The 10856-nt window shown below is 39.2% G+C and overlaps 1 long non-coding RNA gene across 1 annotated transcript in view; it reads right to left on the bottom strand.

The window, feature by feature from the left end:
• The window catches only part of LOC138372208 (uncharacterized), a 4864-nt gene extending 4664 nt beyond the window's left edge, over nucleotides 1–200 (bottom strand). Inside the window, exon 1 of the long non-coding RNA XR_011230733.1 lies at nucleotides 67–200. This is a non-coding gene — a long non-coding RNA (uncharacterized lncRNA). The remainder of the gene's footprint in view (nucleotides 1–66) is intronic.
• Between the last annotated feature and the right edge of the window lie 10656 nt (nucleotides 201–10856).

The following is a 10856-nucleotide window of genomic DNA, read 5'->3' as shown; positions in this document are numbered from 1 at the left end:
TTAAAATTTAAATTTTTAAGTGAATTTTAAACTTTAAAAAAATTATTTAATTTTTTGGTTACTTACTTAAAATAACATTATATAGTTCTTGTTTTTGTAGAAATGCCAATTTCTTCTTTTGCCCTTCCAGACTGTATAGTGACCACAGGCCGTTTGTTCATATCTTCATTATTCTTCGAACCATGGTTGCACAATCAGACCCACGTACACTGGTTAAAAGCATCACCTAAAAGCAACAACAAAAATGTAGTACACTGACGAATTTTGAATATATATATATATATATATATATATATATATATATATATATATATATATATATATATATATATATATATATATATATCTTTCGTACATTACGCTTCACTGTTGGAGGTAAATCAAAAATCACTTCTCCAAAATTCATTTTTATTTCTAGTCTGACGCGACACGGGCGCGTTTCGTAAAACTTATTACATTTTCAAAGACTTCACAAATACACAACTGATTAGAACTTACGTCTCTCTGATATTATATCTACATTTGAGTGAGGTGGGAAGGGTGATGTGGCATTAACACAAGACAGAACAGGAGGGGATATTAATAGGGTATTAAAAGTATCAACACAAGACAGAACAGAAACAATGGATATTGAATAGAAGTGTTTGTAGAAAGCCTATTGGTCCATATTTCTTGATGCTTCTATATTGGAGCGGAGTCTTGAGGTGGGTAGAATATAGTTGTGCAATAATTGGCTGTTGATTGCTGGTGTTGACTTCTTGATGTGTAGTGCCTCGCAAACGTCAAGCCGCCTGCACTGACGTTTGTGAGGCACTACACATCAAGAAGTCAACACCAGCAATCAACAGCCAATTATTGCACAACTATATTCTACCCACCTCAAGACTCCGCTCCAATATAGAAGCATCAAGAAATATGGACCAATAGGCTTTCTACAAACACTTCTATTCAATATCCATTGTTTCTGTTCTGTCTTGTGTTGATACTTTTAATATCCTATTAATATCCCCTCCTGTTCTGTCTTGTGTTAATGCCACATCACCCTTCCCACCTCACTCAAATGTAGATATAATATCAGAGAGACGTAAGTTCTAATCAGTTGTGTATTTGTGAAGTCTTTGAAAATGTAATAAGTTTTACGAAACGCGCCCGTGTCGCGTCAGACTAGAAATAAAAATGAATTTTGGAGAAGTGATTTTTGATTTACCTCCAACAGTGACGCGTAATGTACGAAAGATTGAGAAAATTCGTGTTAGAATTATTAATCTTACTTTTTCGGTCATATTTAATAATATATGTCTACAGGAAAGACTGCTACCAAAATATACTAATATATATATATATATATATATGTCGTACCTAGTAGCCAGAACGTACTTCTCAGCCTACTATGCAAGGCCCGATTTGCTTAATAAGCCAAGTTTTCCTGAATTAATATATTTTCTCTAATTTTTTTCTTATGAAACGATAAAGCTGCCCATTTCATTATGTATGAGGTCAATTTTTGTTTATTGGAGTTAAAATTAGAGTAGATATATGACCGAACCTAACCATCCCTCCCTAACCTAACCTAACCTATCTTTATAGGTTAGGTTAGGTTAGGTAGCCGAAAAAAGTTAGGTTAGGTTAGGTTAGGTAGGTTAGGTCGTCGAAAAATCATTAATTCATGAAAACTTGGCTTATTAGGCAAATCGGGCCTTGCATAGTAGGCTGAGAAGTGCGTTCTGGCTACTAGGTACGACATATATATATATATATATATATATATATATATATATATATATATATATATATATATATATATATATATATATATATATATATATATATATGTATGCCATATACATATATATGCTATGTTGTATGCTACAACTTGGCTGATAATAAAGCCATTCACAACTGCAGGCCTAATAAAAAAAGGAGGTGGCATAGCAATATCTTACAAAGATACCTTCATCTGCAATAGTGTCATTAGTAATAGAGACGACTATTGTGAATATACCTTTGCCAAGTTCTCCAGTAAATCCCTTAAATCCTCCTTGAACAAGAGGGTTTTACTTGATCGAACCATATTCTTAACCTGCTGCAGGTAATTTTCAAATGGAAATGCTGAACATCTGTCCAAACTACCAAACTCTTTGGCATCAGAGGATATGTGTGTTAGGCAGTGTACATTGTACACTAAAAAATCCTTACCATACAGCTCACGAGCCTTTAACACAAAGTACAGCAAAAGATCATGTGCATATTGGCTGTAATTTAACTGAATCAATTTAGGTGATACAAGAATAGAAATGGCTACACTCAGAGTCAGGAAATGGTCATACAATTCTTTGGGTAAGATTCCCTTCAGTACAATCTTACCGGTGTAGAGAAGGAGTTGCCTGTATTCAGTCGCTTTCCATCTATCAACCTCTGAAAGACTTCGAGGTTTACCTGTTCTTTTAGGCGTCGCTTTTTGGCCCGTGACATACGCTGCCATCTTGTGTGGTATTCTCTTCTTCTTTCTATAATGTGTGCATACATTCTGAAGGAGAAAGGCCAAATGCTACATTACCAATTACTATTACAAGATTATTAGTAAAGTATTGTACTGCAAAAAGCAAATAAAATGGGGTAAACTAAACTTTGAAAACAAATAATAATTAAAACAGGTAAATTAGTAAAATAACAAAGGCTTAAGCAGACATGACTCTGCTTAAGCCATGTAAAGCAGACAGATAAGATGGCAATATATAAGGGGAAAAAATTAAAACGCTAGGATATAAAACTGAGATCAAAAGCATAAATTACTAAAGTAGGGGAAAAAATAACAAATGACTTCATAAAAAAATTATCCAATTGCCAACAGCAACTTGGTAGTACGAGTCTAAGTCTAAGAAACAAAAAAAATGTAAATGCTGTTATCTGCAATGAAACAATACATACTATTGCACGTACCGAAACATTGATGAATGTAAAAAATAGAGAACTATTTGCTGAATGTCCCATAAATGGATTTAAACTATTTTACACAAAGAGGGGGAGAAGCCATGTATGTTAGGGAATATTTGAAATGTAGTCTCGAAAAGTACACAACTGTGATAGGAAAATTAGGTCACATGGAGGAGTGGGTCTGTATACTATGGAAGACCTTGTATGCTCGGAGCTCCTTAACATTACAAATGAGGTGGTAGAGGTATTGGGATTAAAAATAGAGAAAATAAATTTAGTGATTATTCTAATATACAAACCGCCAGATGCAACGGCCGAGGAATTCACAGAACAGATAAACAAAATGGAGAACTCGATACCTCATATTATCTTCCTAGGTGACTTCAACTTGCCTAGTCTAAGATGGAGAATAGCAAACAATAATATTATACCAGGAAATTTATCGAGACCTACCCACTCAGCTTCCTGGCAATACGTTAGTAATGAATAAATATGATATATTTACTCATTATAATGTTGGTGCTGAATGTACAACACGAAAAAACATAATTTTAATCTGAAAAAGGATCTTTTTATAAAGAAATTAGACGAAAATAAAGAGCTGGTGACGCCAAATCAAGTCGACGATCCAAGCGTCGGTTAGGTTAAGTTAGGTCAACCTAACCTAACATATTATATTTATTCATTACTAACGTATTGCCAGGAAGCTTTGTGAAGCTTGTGTAGCTTGTGGTAGCTTGTGGTAATTAGACGGACCCTCATTTTAACAGAAACTTGGCTAAGTAAAGACTATACCCAACTCTACAACTTAGCTGGTTATAAAGGCATTCATAATTGCAGGCCTAGTAAAAAAGGAGGTGTTATACCAAAACAGATGCAGAACTAGGAAACAGGATTTCTTCAACAGAAATTTTGAAATTGTTCACAATTTTTGTTACACCAAAGTTGGAGTATGCAGCAGTTGTATGGTGTGCCCATATCTTAGAAAGCATATCAACAAACTGGAAACGGTGCAGAGACATGCCACTAAGTGGCATTAACTAAATGCCATTAAATATGCCAAATATACTACATAAATATACATACTACACATGCACAATAATTGTCCTGGGACCTCTGATATTCATAATATAATATATATATATATATATATATATATATATATATATATATATATATATATATATATATATATATATATATATATATATATATATTAGTATATTTTGGTAGCAGTCTTTCCTGTAGACATATATTATTAAATATGACCGAAAAAGTAAGATTAATAATTTTAACACGAATTTTCTCAATCTTTCGTACAATATGCTTCACTGTTGGAGGTAAATCAAAAATCACTTCTCCAAAATTCATTTTTATTTCTAGTCTGACGCGACACGGGCGCGTTTCGTAAAACTTATTACATTTTCAAAGACTTCACAAATACACAACTGATTAGAACTTGCGTTTCCCTGATTTTATATCTACATTTGAGTGAGGTGGGAAGGGTGATGTGGCATTACATTTGAGTGAGGTGGGAAGGATGATGTGGCATTAACACAAGACAGAACACTAGAGGATATTAATAGGGTATTAAAAGTATCAACACAAGACAGAACAGAAACAATGGGTATTGAATAGAAGTGTTTGTAGAAAGCCTATTGGTCCATATTTCTTGATGCTTCTATATTGGAGCGGAGTCTTGAGGTGGGTAGAATATAGTTGTGCAATAATTGGCTGTTGATTGCTGGTGTTGACTTCTTGATGTGTAGTGCCTCGCAAACGTCAAGCCGCCTGCTATCGCTGTATCTATCGATGATTTCTGTGTTGTTTACTAGGATTTCTCTGGCGATGGTTTGGTTATGGGAAGAGATTATATGTTCCTTAATGGAGCCCTGTTGTTTATGCATCGTTAAACGCCTAGAAAGAGATGTTGTTGTCTTGCCTATATACTGGGTTTTTTGGAGCTTACAGTCCCCAAGTGGGCATTTGAAGGCATAGACGACGTTAGTCTCTTTTAAAGCGTTCTGTTTCGTGTCTGGAGAGTTTCTCATGAGTAGGCTGGCCGTTTTTCTGGTTTTATAGTAAATCGTCAGTTGTATCCTCTGATTTTTGTCTGTAGGGATAACGTTTCTATTAACAATATCTTTCAGGACCCTTTCCTCTGTTTTATGAGCTGTGGAAAAGAAGTTCCTGTAAAATAGTCTAATAGGGGGTATAGGTGTTGTGTTAGTTGTCTCTTCGGAGGTTGCATGGCTTTTCACTTTCCTTCTTATGATGTCTTCGATGAAACCATTGGAGAAGCCGTTATTGACTAGAACCTGCCTTACCCTACAGAGTTCTTCGTCGACTTGCTTCCATTCTGAGCTGTGGCTGAGAGCACGGTCGACGTATGCGTTAACAACACTCCTCTTGTACCTGTCAGGGCAGTCGCTGTTGGCATTTAGGCACATTCCTACGTTTGTTTCCTTTGTGTAGACTGCAGTGTGGAAACCTCCGCCCTTTTCCATGACTGTTACATCTAGAAAAGGCAGCTTCCCATCCTTTTCCGTCTCGTAAGTGAAACGCAGCACGGAACTTTGCTCAAATGCCTCCTTCAGCTCCTGCAGATGTCTGACATCAGGTACCTGTGTGAAAATGTCGTCAACATACCTGCAGTATATGGCCGGTTTCAAGTTCATGTCGACTAAGACTTTTTGCTCGATGGTACCCATGTAGAAGTTTGCAAACAGGACACCTAGGGGAGAACCCATGGCGACCCCATCCACTTGCTTATACATGTGCCCATCCGGGCTCAAGAAGGGTGCCTCTTTAGTACAAGCTTGGAGTAGTTTCCTCAGAATACTTTCTGGCATGTCAAGAGGAGTACAGGCTGGATCACGATACACTCTGTCGGCTATCATTCCGATTGTCTCGTCCACAGGTACGTTGGTAAACAGCGATTCTACGTCCAAGAATGGACGTAGAATCGCTGTTTACCAACGTACCTGTGGACGAGACAATCGGAATGATAGCCGACAGAGTGTATCGTGATCCAGCCTGTACTCCTCTTGACATGCCAGAAAGTATTCTGAGGAAACTACTCCAAGCTTGTACTAAAGAGGCACCCTTCTTGAGCCCGGATGGGCACATGTATAAGCAAGTGGATGGGGTCGCCATGGGTTCTCCCCTAGGTGTCCTGTTTGCAAACTTCTACATGGGTACCATCGAGCAAAAAGTCTTAGTCGACATGAACTTGAAACCGGCCATATACTGCAGGTATGTTGACGACATTTTCACACAGGTACCTGATGTCAGACATCTGCAGGAGCTGAAGGAGGCATTTGAGCAAAGTTCCGTGCTGCGTTTCACTTACGAGACGGAAAAGGATGGGAAGCTGCCTTTTCTAGATGTAACAGTCATGGAAAAGGGCGGAGGTTTCCACACTGCAGTCTACACAAAGGAAACAAACGTAGGAATGTGCCTAAATGCCAACAGCGACTGCCCTGACAGGTACAAGAGGAGTGTTGTTAACGCATACGTCGACCGTGCTCTCAGCCACAGCTCAGAATGGAAGCAAGTCGACGAAGAACTCTGTAGGGTAAGGCAGGTTCTAGTCAATAACGGCTTCTCCAATGGTTTCATCGAAGACATCATAAGAAGGAAAGTGAAAAGCCATGCAACCTCCGAAGAGACAACTAACACAACACCTATACCCCCTATTAGACTATTTTACAGGAACTTCTTTTCCACAGCTCATAAAACAGAGGAAAGGGTCCTGAAAGATATTGTTAATAGAAACGTTATCCCTACAGACAAAAATCAGAGGATACAACTGACGATTTACTATAAAACCAGAAAAACGGCCAGCCTACTCATGAGAAACTCTCCAGACACGAAACAGAACGCTTTAAAAGAGACTAACGTCGTCTATGCCTTCAAATGCCCACTTGGGGACTGTAAGCTCCAAAAAACCCAGTATATAGGCAAGACAACAACATCTCTTTCTAGGCGTTTAACGATGCATAAACAACAGGGCTCCATTAAGGAACATATAATCTCTTCCCATAACCAAACCATCGCCAGAGAAATCCTAGTAAACAACACAGAAATCATCGATAGATACAGCGATAGCAGGCGGCTTGACGTTTGCGAGGCACTACACGTCAAGAAGTCAACACCAGCAATCAACAGCCAATTATTGCACAACTATATTCTACCCACCTCAAGACTCCGCTCCAATATAGAAGCATCAAGAAATATGGACCAATAGGCTTCCTACAAACACTTCTATTCAATACCCATTGTTTCTGTTCTGTCTTGTGTTGATACTTTTAATACCCTATTAATATCCTCTAGTGTTCTGTCTTGTGTTAATGCCACATCATCCTTCCCACCTCACTCAAATGTAATGCCACATCACCCTTCCCACCTCACTCAAATGTAGATATAAAATCAGGGAAACGCAAGTTCTAATCAGTTGTGTATTTGTGAAGTCTTTGAAAATGTAATAAGTTTTACGAAACGCGCCCGTGTCGCGTCAGACTAGAAATAAAAATGAATTTTGGAGAAGTGATTTTTGATTTACCTCCAACAGTGAAGCATATTGTACGAAAGATTGAGAAAATTCGTGTTAAAATTATTAATCTTACTTTTTCGGTCATATTTAATAATATATATATATATGTATATATATAGGGCCATCAACACACCTCCAGCTAGGGCCACCAACACACCTCCAGGGCCATCAACACGCCTCCAGGGCCATCAACACAACACCACCATCAACACACCTCCAGCCAGGGCCACCAACACACCTCCAGCCAGGGCCACCAACACACCTCCAGCCAGGGCCATCAACACACCTCCAGCCAGGGCCACCAACACACCTCCAGCCAGGGCCACCAACACACCTCCAGCCAGGGCCACCAACACACCTCCAGCCAGGGCCATCAACACACCTCCAGCCAGGGCCACCAACACACCTCCAGCCAGGGCCACCAGCACACCTCCAGCCAGGGCCACCAACACACCTCCAGCCAGGGCCACCAACACACCTCCAGCCAGGGCCACCAACACACCTCCAGCCAGGGCCACCAACACACCTCCAGCCAGGGCCACCAACACACCTCCAGCCAGGGCCACCAACACACCTCCAGCCAGGGCCACCAACACACCTCCAGCCAGGGCCACCAACACACCTCCAGCCAGGGACACCAACACACCTCCAGCCAGGGCCACCAACATACCTCCAGCCAGGGCCACCAACACACCTCCAGCCAGGGCCACCAACACACCTCCAGCCAGGGCCACCAACACACCTCCAGCCAGGGCCACCAACACACCTCCAGCCAGGGCCACCAACACACCTCCAGCCAGGGCCACCAACACACCTCCAGCCAGGGCCACCAACACACCTCCAGCCAGGGACACCAACACACCTCCAGCCAGGGACACCAACACACCTCCAGCCAGGGACACCAACACACCTCCAGCCAGGGCCACCAACACACCTCCAGCCAGGGCCACCAACACACCTCCAGCCAGGGCCACCAACACACCTTCAGGGCCATCAACACAACACCACCATCAACACACCATCCAGCCTACCACCACAAGCTTATAAATATACTACACATGTCTAAGAGCAAATAAAAGAAAACAGTTACCTTAACTATTGAAGATGCAGCAGGATTTTGTGGATAAGCCAGCAGCAGTCCCTCTCGACACGGTTTTAAAATGGCGGCGACTACCACAACATGCAACGAGCCTAAAGAATGTCCAGCGCTAGCATTATCTAAACGCTATTATATATTATCAAGCAATACGGAAATCTAAAATAAAAAAAATGATACAAATAATTGTATTAAATATTTATTTGCAATTACAATACCTCGGGAATATATTTTTGCGTTAGCAAAACATATTAAGTTCGTATTTAGTTTAACTCATTTAAATTCTTTACAAATAATAACCTGATTTTACCTGATGGCCATTAACATTAATGTTTTATGTTGATACATTTCATACCCTTATTATTTCAATTTCTTTCTTTATTATGCACCCCATACCCATCCCGTGGGCGGTGGTGTAAAGGATTACAGAGGTACATAATGGGTTCAGGAACTGAACTCTCTAGTTTGTTTAGCTAAGCAAATAACAATTTTTGACGCTAGTTACAAAATTATTAATGTTATATATACATGTACACACTCTCATACATACATGTACATATATATATATATATATATATATATACGTATACATATATACATACACATGCATATTTATAATCACCCACACAAATACACACATCAATAATCTCTGTGTCACTTATTTTATACATGTTCTTGTAGAACATTCTATTGCGAACACATTGGGCGCTGCCCAATAAACTCGCCCCTCGGGGCAAAATTATTTTTTTTTTTTAATCTTGGTGGAACATAAAATGGCCGCCTGTGTTTATGCTGTCGTCAGATGGCGCTGTGACGTCACAGATGAGGGAAGCACGTACTGCGCATTAATGCCTCGATCCCTCGTTATTTATTTATTTTATTTATTTATATATATACAAGAACGTACATTGGGGGGTTAAGAGACAACATAGAGCTTAAGTTAGAATTATAATCTTGTAAAACCACTAGCTTGCATATAGCGTTTCGGGCAAGTCCTTAAACTAATCTTTGAGCAAATTCTTAAACAGAGTTTTAGAGAAATAATTAAATGTAAAATTGATAAAAAGTGTTTAACAGGTACATTACAGCTTTACTTTACAAGTACAGATGATTTTAAGTAGGATAATTACAGTAAAATTGTCAAAAAATTGTTTACAGGTACGATGCAAGAATTTTCGACACAAAAGCAGATCAGAACAATACACAATAATGAACAAGGAATCCTAAGTACAATTAGGAAAACATCTCAGGGTTATACATTGGATTACTGAAGCACAATATGAGGATCATTACAAATAGTAATGCAGTAGAATATGCACTCATATTCTATTATTAAGTTAATATTAAGTTCCTTCCTCATGTTAAGTATCTTTGTGGTACTAGGGACATCCAAGGATTATCTTCAAGGCTTCGTTCTGCAAGTTTTCAAGCCCTTTAAGCTTTCTTTCAGTCATCAAGGCAAGCAGAGATGCAACATAATCCACTACCTCCTTTATGAACTGGCGTTACTCTTGCGTTTTTAAGGATATCAGGGAAGGTATGACACTCAAGGGATTTGTTGAACAGCAGAGCTATAGGTGGCGCAAGGGCATATGGGAGGCGCTCTTGTATACAATGGATGGGATTTCACTGATGTTCCCAGCTTTGGTTTTTAGTGAATATATGATGGACACAACATCTGACGGGCTGACTGGTGAGAGGAGAAGAGAGTTTGGATAGCTGCCTGAGAGATATGTGTTGATATGTGTCTGACTCTGTGGGATTTTACTTGCAAGGTTAGCACCAATCGATGAAAAGAAGCTATTAAATTCATTCGCCATTTCTAAGTCAGATGACAGTGTAAGGCCATCCTTAGAGAGTGTTATCTGGTTGTGGGAGTGTTGTTTAGTTCCCAGGATGTTAGAGATGGTATTCCATGTGCTTTTCATGTTGCCTTTTGCTTCTTTGAATCTAGTCTCATAGTATGAAAGTTTTGCTTTTCTTATGATACTGGTAAGCACTGACGAGTACCTTTTAACTACTTCCATTGGAATTAGGCCACTCCTAAATTTCTTTTCGTATTCATGTTTTTTGTTGATTGATTTAATTATGCCACTTGTGAGCCACGGGTTATTTTTTCTTTTATCAGTTACTTGTTTGGTAAGGAGGGGACAGTGAGTGTTGTAGAGGCTTAGAGTTTTGTAGAGAAAGAGGTTAGTTGATGAGTTTATATCCTGTGAATTATTAAATTCAGATTCCCAGTTAATATTGTGAAGTGCATTAGAGAGATTG

The sequence above is a fragment of the Procambarus clarkii genome, chromosome 38 (assembly GCF_040958095.1).
Source record: "Procambarus clarkii isolate CNS0578487 chromosome 38, FALCON_Pclarkii_2.0, whole genome shotgun sequence".
NCBI lineage: Eukaryota > Metazoa > Arthropoda > Malacostraca > Decapoda > Cambaridae > Procambarus > Procambarus clarkii.
The sequence above is the reverse complement of the archived record's forward strand: the minus strand, read 5'-3'. Positions and strand labels throughout refer to the sequence as shown.